Source organism: Eschrichtius robustus, chromosome 17, assembly GCF_028021215.1.
Source record: "Eschrichtius robustus isolate mEscRob2 chromosome 17, mEscRob2.pri, whole genome shotgun sequence".
NCBI lineage: Eukaryota > Metazoa > Chordata > Mammalia > Artiodactyla > Eschrichtiidae > Eschrichtius > Eschrichtius robustus.
The window spans coordinates 48154905-48168575 of record NC_090840.1 but is presented as its reverse complement, the minus strand read 5'-3'; the positions used below and the strand labels follow the sequence as shown (position 1 = coordinate 48168575).

At 47.1% G+C, this 13671-nt stretch overlaps 1 protein-coding gene across 3 annotated transcripts in view; it reads right to left on the bottom strand.

Moving 5' to 3' along the window:
- Window positions 1-11688, bottom strand: part of MATN2 (matrilin 2) — a 153429-nt gene extending 141741 nt beyond the window's left edge. Inside the window, exon 1 of one of the 3 annotated variants that reach the window (XM_068526259.1) lies at window positions 11451-11688. The gene's annotated coding sequence lies outside the window, so the exon portion shown is untranslated. The remainder of the gene's footprint in view (window positions 1-11450) is intronic. The other 2 variants (XM_068526258.1, XM_068526257.1) reach the window with 2 other exon arrangements.
- Window positions 11689-13671: the final 1983 nt, after the last annotated feature.

Genomic DNA, 13671 nt, shown 5'->3' with positions numbered 1-13671 from the left:
TGAGCCACAACTACTGAGCCTGCACGTCTGGAGCCTGTGCTCCGCAACAAGAGAGGCCGCGACAGTGAGGCCCACGCACCGCGATGAAGAGTGGCCCCCGCTCGCCGCCAACTAGAGAAAACCCTCGCACAGAAACGAAGACCCAACACAGCCAAAAATAAATAAATAAATAAATTTTTTAAAAAAATCACAATGACATTCCATGACAAATCCACTAGAATAACAAAAATTTAAAAGACCGATATAACCAAGTATTGGCGAAGATGTGGAAAACTGGAATCCTAATACATTGCTGGTAAGAATGCAAAATGGTGTAGCCACTTAGGGAAACAATTTAGCAGTTTCTCATACAGTTAAACATACACTTCCCAAATGAGACAGCACAGGGTGACCAAATGGCCTGGTTTGCCTAGAATTGCCTGTGTTTTTGCACTGAAAGTTCTTCATCCCAGAAAACTCAGTCCTGGGCAAACTAGGCAAACCAGCAACCTAGATATTTACCCAGAAGATATAAAAACACACCCACACAAAGACTTATCTCAGATGCTCATAGAAACTTTCTTTGTAAAAGCTGAAAACTGGGGCTTCCCTGGTGGCGCAGTGGTTGAGAATCTGCCTGCCAATGCAGGGGACACAGGTTCGAGCCCTGGTCTGGGAAGATCCCACATGCCGCGGAGCAACTAGACCCGTGAGCCACAACTACTGAGCCTGCGCGTCTGGAGCCTGTGCTCCGTAACAAAAGAGGCCACGATAGTGAGAGGCCCGCGCACCGCGATGAAGAGTGGCCCCCGCTTGCCGCAACTAGAGAAAGCCCTCGCACAGAAACGAAGACCCAACACAGCCATGAATAAATAAATAAATAAATAGATAGATAGATAGATAAAGCTGAAAACTGGGAACAACGCAAATGTCTATATTAACGAACAGATAAATAAATTGTGGTACATCCATGCAATGGACTACTACTCAGCAGTTAAAGGAATGATGTAATGGGTGAATCTCAAAATAATTAGGCTGAGTGAAAGCAGCCAGACACAAAAAGAATACATACTGAACAATTCTATTTATATGACATTCAACAAAGGGCAAGACTCCGTGACAGAAAGATCAATGGTTCCAGGGGGTGGGATGGGAGAAGAGGGTCAGCTACAAAGGGGCAGGAGGGAAATTTTGGGGGTGATGGAAGTGTTCACATCATGATTATGGTGGAGGTTACATGGCTCTATACAGTTGTCAGAACCCATCAAATTATACACTTAAAAGTGATGAATTTTATTGTTTTACGTTTGACTTCAAAAAAACTGTTTAATAGAAACTAAAAGAATGGGGAAAAGGATACTGTATACAAGTCAACATAAAACCAGCATGGCAATATTCATATCAGACAAGACAGGCATTTTTTAAAATAATGCAATGGCAGTGAAACAAGAAAAAATAAGTCAGTACACGTAGCCCACATTAATCATTGTTTCTCAGGGCAGCATTTACAGCTGCTAGCATTTGAAGAACAGGAGCCAGAGCCAGTTCCAACTGGAAAACAAAATGATGTTTGAGAAACAGTTCCTTTCACATATGGGCATATGAGAAGAATTGTTTTGCTGAGAAATAGAGGTTAATTCAATCAGGACAGATTCCATGAAGCATTTGGGGGCATGGAAAGAATATTTTTAAAACAATTAAACAGCTTTGACTTTTGTTCTAGCAATTTTTCTCCTCTCCATGAGACAATGAGTCTTTTCATTTAGCTTTACCAAGAGGGTGGGGAAGAGAGAGAGAAGGAGATTGTTCTAAGCATCACTGTTTCAAGTAAATCGACAGATGCGTAGAATCCCATCAGAGCCAACACTGTGTGGTGTGGGCCTTGAGAGGAGAGGCCTGGCTCTGTCACTACACGCTGCGTGACCTCAGTTAGGTGATTTAACTCTCTGGGCTTTAACTAGTCAGCCATGAAATGGGAGCCGTGGTCTGGAAGCAGCGTTTCTCAGCCTAAACCAGACCACAGGCCCAGGACAGGGGCCCAGGACAGGACAGGGGCCCAGGACAGGACAACGCCGCTCCCCTGAGGAAGATGGGCATGACACCCTCTTCTTGCCCCTGCACAAGAAGACAACGGAGTTAAGGCACTAATATTTCCTAAGTAACTACTATGGGCCAGGCAGTGAGCTGGGCACTTGTAGACTGTTATCTCATTTGGTCCTACAATCATTCTGTGAGGTGGATGAGGTCCCAATTTCATGGGAGGAACACCGGGAGCCACAGATAGAAAGACACTCTCCAAGGTCTCAGAGCTAGTGAAGTGACAAAGCCAAGATTCTACCCCCCGCCACCTCTCAGGCAGCCAGCCTACTTGCTAAAAAAGAGATTTTGAGTCCCCTCTCCAATTCTGAAAGTCCTCAGACATCATATTCAATAGTTTTGTCCCTCAAAGGCCACTCCATTGGCACACCAAGTGTGCATACTACTACTACTCTGTGTTCAATGAGAACCAGTCACACAGGCCTGGGGCCGTAGCAGCCCCAGAGGCCTTCCTTCCTGTCTCCCACCTCAGACCAGAATCCCCAGCTCCCACAGGGCCGGCATATGGAGCCCAGCCTCCGTTTAGATGATGTTGACCTGATGTTGGCTTTCTGTGACTTTCACCCAGTGGTCAAGGCCTGCTTGCCAGCCCGGCCTTTCCAGATACAGACTCAAGTCCCTTCATGGTCAAGGTAACTCCATCTGCTCAGGTACCCGGACTGCAAACTTGGCCTCAGCTTCCATGTCTCCCTTGCATCACCATCACATTCATGGGTGGACAAGCCCTGGCTTTCCCGCCTCTGCCGGCTCCCTGCTCCAGCCCTCCTGACGGTTCCCGCCACTGCAGCAATGCTCCAGTCTATTTCTCACCCAGACTTCTCCAGAAGCTCTGGAACTGCTCTTCCTGCCTTGGGTCCTATCCCTTCCCTGCTCAGAACCCACCTATGGCCTTACTGCGTAACATTCATGTTCAAGGCCCTCCATGACAGACCACTGCCCGCCCTACAACCATGGCAGTCCCACGTGCACCCCAGCCCCTCTAACGGTGCCAAAAGAATTCAGATTCTTGTCCTAGCTGGGTGCCTTCATCCATGCTGGTCCCTTGGCCTGGTCTACCTTCTGTATTATTCAAAAACGCATTCATTCCTAAAGGCTCAAGTCACATGTCACCCACTCTCTAAAATGTTCTCCGATTTTCCCAGCAAGGATTGACTTTTCTACGCACCCCTGACAATGGGTTTGTTGTCTGCTCTAGCACTGGGTTTTTTGTTTGTTTGTTTTTGTTTTTTGGCCGCACTGCGCAGCTTGTGGGATCTTAGCTCCCTGACCAGGGATCGAACCCACGCCACCGCAGTGAAAGCACGGAGTCCTAACCACTGGACCGCCAGGGAATTCCCTAGCACTGTGTTTCTTTTTCTTGCTTCCATATCTGTCTCCCTGCCTAGACTCTGAGCTGTTCCTTGAAACCACACCCATGTGCTAGATGCTGAATTATATAAATAAAGTTTTAGAAAATAGGTAAATGTTGAATAAACACATTTATTGATCAACAAAAGATCAATAAATGTTGAATCAAATTGGCCCTAGTTCTGCACCTGACAACTGGCAAGGCCGAGCCCAGGTCTTCGTCTACATACTCTGTTTGCCTTAATGCAGGCAACCCCAATGGCTCTCTCCTATGATGGGAGAAGCCTCTGCCCCAGATTTCTTGGCCTTGAATGTATAATTTTTAAATGATATAGATGAAATATCAAATACCTAGTTATAATAATTAAAGTATCCATTTAGTCATACATGCATATTCAAAACATTTGAAATTACAAAATATATATTCGTTTAGAAATAATGCTTTATTCATTAAAAATGTTTCAGAAAACAGTGTTTTCTCTCTTTCATTTCATAAAACAGTTTTCAAATGCTTGCCTCTCTAACATCAGTATTTCATCAACGCTAAAGATTCGTTTGTTTTCTGACATCTTTACTTCTAGGTTTTCTGAGATACAGCGCTTTCTGAATCTATATATGATACTGTCACTGGAAATTTTATCTCAGACCACCAGTTCCCACTTATGTAACATGAGGACAGTTGTTGGGTTTTTTAATATGTCCTGGAGGCATAAATTCACCGTCTCTGCAACTTACTCATTCACTGTGTTGCTCGTAAAGTATCATATCCAGTGTCATCCAGCCCTTGCAATTGTGAAACTGTGCCCAGAAGAATAATGACTAAATTTGAGTTGATTTTTCTTTTACTGTTTTGGTCATTGACTTCTACATGTATTCAAAATTAGCACACTGATTGAGGACATTTCAAGCTAACGTGTCTTCCCCAGATAGTACTTTGTTCAACATATCTGACAGAGTTCCACATACTTTGAGAGACTTTGCAAGGACTCACATATAGAGCAATTTCCTCTTTTCCAAGGAATCATTTTCTGGGGGAAAAAAACCCTCACCTCGTATTTTGGAATATATGGTCATTCCTACCTTATCTTTTCTCCCTTCCATTCAATCAGCACCATGTTCTACCACGTGATGTCTCGCATGCCTTCTCCCTTTTCCATCCATACCAAGGTCACAGTCCTAGTCTTGCCCCTTATTCATATTGGAGAGACTACAAAGGTCCTGGCAGACACTGCTGGTTGCCCCCCAATATCCTCCCCTCCTTCTTTAGTAATAGAACCCTCACTTTTTAACTGGACACGTATGGGGCTGGAATAAAGACCAAGATGCCCAGTCTTCCTTTCTTCCCTATCAGGTGACTACATGGGGGTCAGGGGGGATGGAAGTGGATGTGGCGAGTACAACTTCAGAGGAGTGTCCTTAAAGGAGGGGTGGGGGGATGACCGCCTTGCTTTTTGCTTCCTGCTGGCTGGAATGAGCACATCCTGGCTGGAAACCCAGCAGTCATTTTGAACCACGAGGCAGCATGAAAATGGAAGTCATGTTGCATGGTAAAAGTGACAGGGCGCAAAAGTGTGGGTCCCCAACCCCACGCTCACTTTGGACACACTGCCTCCAGGCTTCTAGACAGAAATAAACTTCCTTCTTCAAGTCACTGTCATTTCAGTTTTTTCTATAACTTGGAGTTGAACATAATCCTAATTAATTGACTGTTTCTAAGTCTCTCCTATTGACGCCATCTGGCACCAGCTGAATTCAATCTTCCCAACACAATATCATGCTTATCATGCGCCTGCTCAAAAACTATCAGTGACTTCTACATACCAAGCCGATAAAATCCAGATTCCTTAGCTTAGCACTCAAAGTCCCATAATCTGGCCCTGTCTTACAATGCTAACCTCAGAAACACCACCATCCATCCCACCAACACACACACACACACACACACACACACACACACACATACACACACACACATACACTAACCCTCCACTCCAGCCCAGTAGCTCCATACAATGTCTCTTACTCACCACTGGTTGGATTGAGTTTAGGACCACGGAGATATAGGGAGGGAATCACTCCCTTTCAAATTGAAGTGTGAATGGAAACAACCTCAACAAGAGAACAGATACACTGTGGTGGAGTCATATAATGGGCTATTATACAACCATAGAAACGAGTGAATTACCGCTTGGTGCAATATCATCATAAACTTACAAACATAATACTGAACAAAATAAAATTCAAAAATGGACAAAATGAATCTACAATCTTAGGAATCGGGATAGTGGTTACACTTGAGGTGTCAGTGCACAGAAGGAGGTGTGAGGTGGGGATTGTGGGGTACTGGGAATGTTCTGCTGATTACTCAGGATGTTGACTACACATTCATGAAAAATAATCCAGCTACACGCCAGATTTGTGCACCTTTCTATATGTATGCTTCAGTAAAAAGTTTACTTAAAAAACAGGCAAACTAAGTTAGAAGAGCAGTTACCTTCAGGGGGAGGTGATAATTAATTGGGTAATTGTGGGCACAAAGGAGGCTTCTGGGGTGCCGATCTGGGAGGTGGTCACATGAGAGTGTTCATTTTGCAAAAGATCCATTGTACTGTTCCCTTATGGTTTGTGCATCTTTTTATATGTTCTTTTGATTAAAAATTTACTTAACAAATGAAGTGTGCAGTACTACTTCTGCCCCCCTTGCTCTCTGATCATGCCATGGACAAAGGGATTCAGGGAGAGATGTGAGCTGCAGCAGAGATTTTAGAGAGAGGCTAATGGGTGTTCTCTCAAGTGGGCTATTGTGCACATTCTGGAAGAGGTGTTAATAAGAATGAGGGTGCACAGCTGGTCCTGACCTGGAACTCCTTCTCAAGCCCTGGGGTGGGCAAAATAATGTCCCTCCAAAGATGTCCATGTCCTAAACCCCAAAATCTGTGGATATGTTATGTTACACAGCAAAGAGGAATTACAGTTGCTAATCAACTGACTTTAAAAATAGGGAGATACCCTACATCAACTATACTTCAATTAAAAAATAGAAAAAAATAAGGAGAGCATCCTGAATTATCCAGGTGAGCCCAACACAATCACCAGGGTCCTTAAAAACAGAAGAGTGAGGCAGCATGAGAAGGACTCAGCCTGACATTGCTGGCTTTGAAGATGGAAGGAGGCGACAAGCCAAGCAATGAGGGAAGATTCTAGAAGATGAAAAAGGCAAGGAAATGGATTCTCCCCTAAAGCCTCCAGAAGGAACAATTCACCCAGTAACACCTATTTCAGACTTTTGACTTCCAGAAACATAAGATAATAAACTTTTTAAAAAATGAAGTATAGTTTACAATGTTGTGTTAGTTTCAAGTGCATAGCAAAGCGATTCAGTTATACATAAATATATATTATATATAATATATATATTCTCTTTCAGATTCTTTTCCATTATAGGTTATTACAAAATATCGAGTATAGTTCCCTGTGCTACACAGTTGGTCCTTGTTGTCTACCTATTTTATATTTAGTAGTGTGTATATGTTAACCCCAAACTTCTAATTTAACTCTCCCCCCTCACCCACTATTCCCTTTGGCAACCATAAATTTATTTTCTGTCTGTGAGTCTATTTCTGTTTTGTAAATCAGTTCATTTGTGTCATTTTTTGAGATTCCACATGTAAGTGATATCATACGATAGTTGTCTTTCTCTGTCTGACTTAATATGATAATGTCTAGGTCCATCCATGATGCTGAAAATGGCATTATTTCATTCTTTTTTATAGCTAGGTAATATTCCATTGTACATATATACCACAGCTTCTTTATCCATTCATCTGTGGATGGACGTATAGGTTGCTTCTGATAAACTTGTTTTATGTCACTAAGTTTGTGGTAACTTACTACAGCAGCAATAGGAAACTAATACAGACACTGTCTGGAAACTTCAGAGAGGTGGTAATTTTATTAGAGGAGATCTTGGAGGTGGGGGCATTCTTTGTATTTCAATGGAAATGGAGAAGGAGAAGGAGCTAGAAAAAATCAGCAAACGCTGTTGATGGGGAAAAGGAGACCATTCTGAGGGGCTAGTGTTAAAAGTTGAGGGTTTGTCAAAGAAAGGGAGAAACTGTGAAAGTAGCAACTTCAGAACTGAGTTTGAAGCAACCCAGGGCTCACGAAAGATCTGACCCATAGTCTTGACCCCTGTGGTCTTGAGCTTCTCATCTTTAAGACAAGTGAAAACAAACTCACCTAACTGGGAAGGTGCAAGGATAAGCCCTAAACAGAAGTGAGATAAAATCCTTTGATTGCGAGTTCCCTGGTGGTCCAGTGGTAAAGAATCCACCTTCCAATGCAGAGGACGCAGGATCGACCCCTGGTCAGGGAACTAAGATCCCACATGCCGCGGGGCAACTAAGCCCACGTGCCACAACTACTGACTCACACGCCACAACTACAGAGCCCACTTGCCGCAACTACAGAGCCCACGCTCCCTGGAGCCTGCTCGCCACAACTAGAGAGAGAAAACCCACATGCCACAGAGAGAAGCCTGCACGCCACAACGAAAGATCCCACATGCCTCAACGAAGATCCCGCGTGCCGCAACTAAGACCCGACGCAGCTAAAAATAAATAAATAAGAAATAAATCTTTAAAAAAAATTCTTTGATTTACATCATTTTCTCTAATAATAACTGTTCATTAGGCAGAATAATGCCCCCAAAGATGTCTACGACCTAATCATCCCAGAATCTGTGAATATGTTACCTTTGTGGAAAAAGGGACTTTGCAGATGTGATTAAGCTAAGGATATTGAGAAGGAGAAATTAGCCTGGATCATCCAAGTGGGCCCAGCGTAATCACAAGGGTCTTTATAAAAGAGAGAAGAAGGGGGGAAGGAGAAGAAGGGGGGAGAAGGGGGAAGGGAGAGAAGAACTGGAAGCTGCTATGCTTCAAAGATGGAAGAAAAGACCAGGAGCCAAGAAACATAGGCACCTTTCAGAAGCCAGAAAAGGCAAGGGAACAGATTTCCCCCTAGAGCCTCCAGAAGGAACATAGCCTTGTCGACACCTTGATGTTAGCCCAGTGAGACCTATTTCAGACTTCTGACCTCCAGAACTGAAGGACAATACATTTGTGTTGTTTTAAGCACTAAGTTTGCAGTCATTTGTTACAGCAGCAATGAGAAACTAGTACAATAACCTAAAATAGCAGTGGGGTATTCCAATGGGGATGGAGCCACGGTCTCCAACAGTAAAGTTTTCTCTGACAATACTCTTAAAAGAACTTTTGAAAAATGTTAGCTAGGCCACCTGCTCAGCCACTGACTTTACATGCAGATATTTCGGTAAAAATCTTATTTTCAATCAACTCTCTCCGAGCACTGGCAGATTAATTCACATTAATTATCTCATTTAACCCTTATAACAACACTATGACATAGATCGTATCATCCCCATTTGATGGATGGTATAATTGAGGCTCAGATAATAATAACAATAAGTATAGGTAATAAATATTGAGCACTTACTCTGAGCTAGGCATTATACTAAGCACTTCATGTGTGTTAACTAATTTAATTCTCCCAACAATTCTATTCCCATTTACAGATGAGAAAACTGAGGCAGGGTGTCTAAGTAACGTTCCAAAATCCTTGCAGGTAATGAGTGGCAGGGCTGAGACTGGAACCCAGGTCCCTCAGGTGCCAAGATCAGGGTCGTACTCCCACAACCTCTCACTGTCAGCATCATTACTACCACCAATCATTGATAACAGCCGAGGCCTCTGGGATGGAGCCCAGCCCTGCCTTTCTCTCTGAGTCCCTTTCAGGGTCCTACCAGCTAAGGCAGTGGTGGCTGTCTAACGAGCCACGTGGCAGGGTTCAAAGATGACCTCACGGCTAGAGCTCCAAGTGGCAACTGGTCCCTTGGAAGGGCCTCCCTGGCACTGTTTATTAGCAACAGCAACGATAGCCTCCACTCTCTCCTTGGCACTTCAGCCTCCCTCTTCCTCTGACCCTCCTGACTTATTCCCACATGTACGTTAAACAGGGGTGCCCTCCTGAGCTTCCCTAAAGACAGGGAGTCCCAGGAAAGGGCTCTCTTAAACACACATGCTAAAAACCAGAGGGGAGCCAGTCCCGTCCCAGGGATAGCATTCGAGGCTCTGGCTCACTTGGCTGGCCTCAAACTCAGCTGCTCACCCCTGAGTCCCAGCATGTCCCTTCTCACCTCCCACCCAGCCTCACACCCAACACCCTGCAGGCCAGCGTTTACACTGACACTCCCTCTTCGCCCCAGGCAGAGCTGATTCTAGGAAAACTGTGGGATTTCTCTGTAGATCCTTCAGTGATCCTCTTATTCCTCCTCTGTCTTTCAAGGAGCAATCTTCTATTTCCTTTTCTTTAAATCTTGGGCCTCATTTCAACTACCTCTTGCTGAACAGAGATATATGGTGATGCTGGTAAGAGCTTAGAGCATGACGGCCATCTGAGGGTGTCTCAGAGGCGGACTCTGGTACGGCACCTGCAGCCAGTGAGCTCAGACCTCAGTGCCTCCAGCTTGCCAGGGCCTGGACTCCTGAGCCTGGAACCCTGGATTTGTAGAAAAGAGAAGCCTGGCAACACAGAGGTCTGACTGAATTCTATTGGCAGGACTAAAAGTTTGGGCAGATAGGAAAACAGAAGGTGAAGAGCCAACAGATATCTACCTGCATTCTCAACAGGGGGTTCTAAGGGACCAAGCTTCTGGGGCTGAGAGGAAACTTTCCAGACCATAAACCCATCCTGGAACAGCAATATGGTTTTCTAAGGTTGGGAGAAACAGGCAGGGAGAACCGTGTAGGATGCACTCCTGAATGGAAAACTCCAGTTAAATACATGTAGATCATCTGCCACCCTCACGTACCCACAGAGGGCCCACCTTCCTGACTTGGAGAGGAAGTGACTGCTTATAGGAACGCCTTGCTTTTCTGGAGAGACAGGTGATGGAACTAATCACCAATCTTAAAATGCCTGGAACCGTTCTAAGGACTTGAATTTAATCCTCACAGCCCTTTAGGTATTATCAACCCCATTGGACAGATGAAGAAAGTGAGGCATAGAGTAGTTGGGTAACTCCAAAGTTGCCAACCTGTAAGCTTCACTCACAGCCGGGGTCTGAACCTAAGCAAGCCAACCCCAGAGTCTCTGGTCTTGACCACAGCCCTCCCCCACCCCTCCCCCACCCTTCCCCCACCCCCGCAGCGGGAAACCAATTAAATGCACTTGGTGCAGATGCAGCCCAGCTCCCTGATTTATGACGATTTGGGACTTGGTCAACTGGGTTTGTTCCCGGCGGGAGTATGTGTTCCCGAGGAGCTACCTTCCTGTGCGTCCAGTGCAGGAGACCTTAACGAGTGAGGGTCCCCATTTTTCTGTCCTCTCTCCAAACTGCCCTCGGGGTTTCTAGCAACTACCACAAAACGCCCTCCCCTTTCTTCCCTTTCTCCGCAATGTAGAGAAGCTGGAGCTTTAGCTGTCCTAGAGAACCAAGAACAAAATGCAGATGACACGGGCATTAAAATACCAGCCGACCGAGGCGGGGAGTCGGAATCGATCCGCTGGCCAGCTGAACAGCAATCGCACCGGATCCCCGCTCAACAAGTCTCGCTTTCCTGGGGTCGGTGGAGGCCAGGTCTGGGCGCCCCGCAGCGGGGCACAGCGCCCCCACGGGGCGCTGCGGGGTGGCTGCCGCGCGCTGCGCCGGGCTCAGGGAGCTCGCGGAGCTCGCCCGGCCAGGGCGGCCCAACTGGCCCCGACTGGGGGTCCCGCAGCGCCAGCCCCCCCTCGCCCTCGGCCCCGAGGGGTCGGGAGCCAGGGGCCCGGGGCGGGAGGGGGCGTCCGGCGGGAGGGGCCGCGCGGGGCCGCACGGGCCGGGGCGCGGGCCTTTGGGCGCGCCCGCGTGCGTGGGTGCCCAAGCTCTGCCTGTCTGTCCGTCTGTCTGTCTGCGCCTCGGGGCTGCGGGGCCAGGCAGGGCCCCGGGGAGAGCGCGCCCCGCTCACCTGCAGCCGCCGCCGGCGCCTGGGAAGCGAGACAGGGGCGCAGCCTCCCGGGTCTCCGTCGCTGGCCTCCTCGCCGCTCCGAGAGCCACGGCTCTCCTCGGGAATCGCTCGTGGGAGCCGAGGAAGAAGCCCGAGGTGCTGCCGCTGTCTCCTCCTTCTCCGCTTCCTCCGAGTCCCATCCCAGAGCGCTCCGCTCGCTCGCTGGCTGCCTGGGCGGCTCTGGGCCAGCGCCGGCAGGCGGCGGGGGAGGCGGCGCCGCGGAGGGTGGGGAGCGGGCCGGCGGGAGGAGGGGTGTACTGTTTGGGGATAGGGCAGGAGCGGAGAGGGAGAGGCCGCGAGGACCACCCCCCCCCCCTGCAGGCAGCCCCGGGAGCTGGGCACCCTGGCCGCGCGCCCTGCCTGCTGCCACCTCGCTCTGCGCGGTCCGTCCCCAAGCCCAGGCGGGGATCGGACTCCAGGGGTCTGGAGCCGCACGCAGGCTCAGAACAACAAGGAGCTTTGGGGGCTTGGCGGAGGGGAGTGGGGTGGGGAGCGGAGGAGAGCATCTCCTGGAGGAAGAAAGGCATGACAGGGGTCCTGTTTCCTGAACTGGGGGTCATGATCTACAGGAGGAGACCATCGATGACGGTGATGAAGAAGAAAGTGGTGAGAATTGGGCTAATTGGTGACAAGTGCCAGAAGCTGTCTTGGCAGTGCCCAGAACACCGGTGCCAGTTCATATTAACAGAGCGTCCACTGGCCAGAGACCAGGCCCTTGGGTGGGGACGGGACTAAGGATGCCAGGACCGAAAGGAAACAAGGTTTCTACCCTGAAGGAGCAGAGAAAGTCTAGTCCAGGCAAGACTTTTGAAATTATGGGCAAAGATGTTTGCAATTTTGTAAAGCGGGGGAACGTGCCCTGAGAGGTCCCCAAGTGAACTTTGGAGGGATGCGAAAGCCAGGATTGGTCAGTGGCAGGGAAAGGGCTGGGGAATGCCACTCTACCAGCTCTCCCTGCTCCTGGGCAGCTGGGGGTGAGTGGGGTCGTTACAACAGGCTAGGACATCTCCTAATAATTGCTCCAAAATTCTAACCCCAAACCATTAACCCAACCGCTCAGTTCAGGTTTTAACAAGCTATGGGGGAGAGGCAGCAGAATTAACAAGTTTCAAAACATCTGGTGCCAGAATCTGATCATTTAAGTCCTCTTGGCTGCCTTTACTCCGAACCGTCGTCACTCCTATTTGATGATAGAGTTGGTTTCTGGAATATGAGTAAAAATCTTGTACAAAATCAATTTTCCAGGAAAGCTCCAGGTGGGTTATTAAAATCCTAGCCATAAGGCAAGGGGTCAACATACTCAAGCCATCGGGCAACTCAGTGGTATCCTAATGCCAAGAAAGAATCTTGGATTCATGTTCCCTTATCGTGCACTTTAGGCCCACTGGGCACTCTTGGCTGCCTGCACTGATCAGAAATAGTTTATTTGTATGTCTTTGGGAGGAGGTAAGTGGAAGTCAGAAAGCAGAGGAAAGTCTTCAGGAAATGTTTGGTCTCTGAAGTCTTGGATCCCACAAATAATTCTTCCTGAGTCTGGGCCAGTGAAAATCCCCTAGGAGCTGGGGAAGTTAAGTTACAGTTTAGGGTTTCCCCAGTTTAATGTGTTGCCTTATTTCAAGACACCAGTATGATCCAGTAACTTAACCAGGAAAACAATAGTAATTCCGAAATCCTTCCAAATTTTAGTGAGTTGTAATTTAGTAGTAACAGATTTCAGTGATTCTGGTGTATGCCAACTAAGATGGATGGTTTTCCCCAGGGAGTTCTATAAGAATTCTTCAGAAGAGGAAATTTCTGTACAAAGCATGCCTGTGGCCAAGTCAAATAGGTCAGTGAGTTGTTCACCTTGTGGAACAATCTTCAGGTCTGCCAGAAAAAAAAAAAAAAAGAAGCAAAAGTGAGTTCAGTATCCTGAAATATCAAGTAAGAAAAAACAATGGCTTAGTTTCCCAGTTACCTTTAGGGTGAATGCAAGTTGATAATAATAAAGGCTGCTGGGGAAAGCCCAAATTTGCCTTTTCTGCCAGAGGCCCTGCTACTGGCTTAATGTAGAGAACCTTATTCAGAAAAAGTATGATTTCTTGTTCTCAGGTGGGCTCTCATAGAAGCAGACAAGAACGAGGGTGTGTAGTATCTCAGAACTCATGAGTTAAAATCCATAACTGTTTAAATTACTTACACC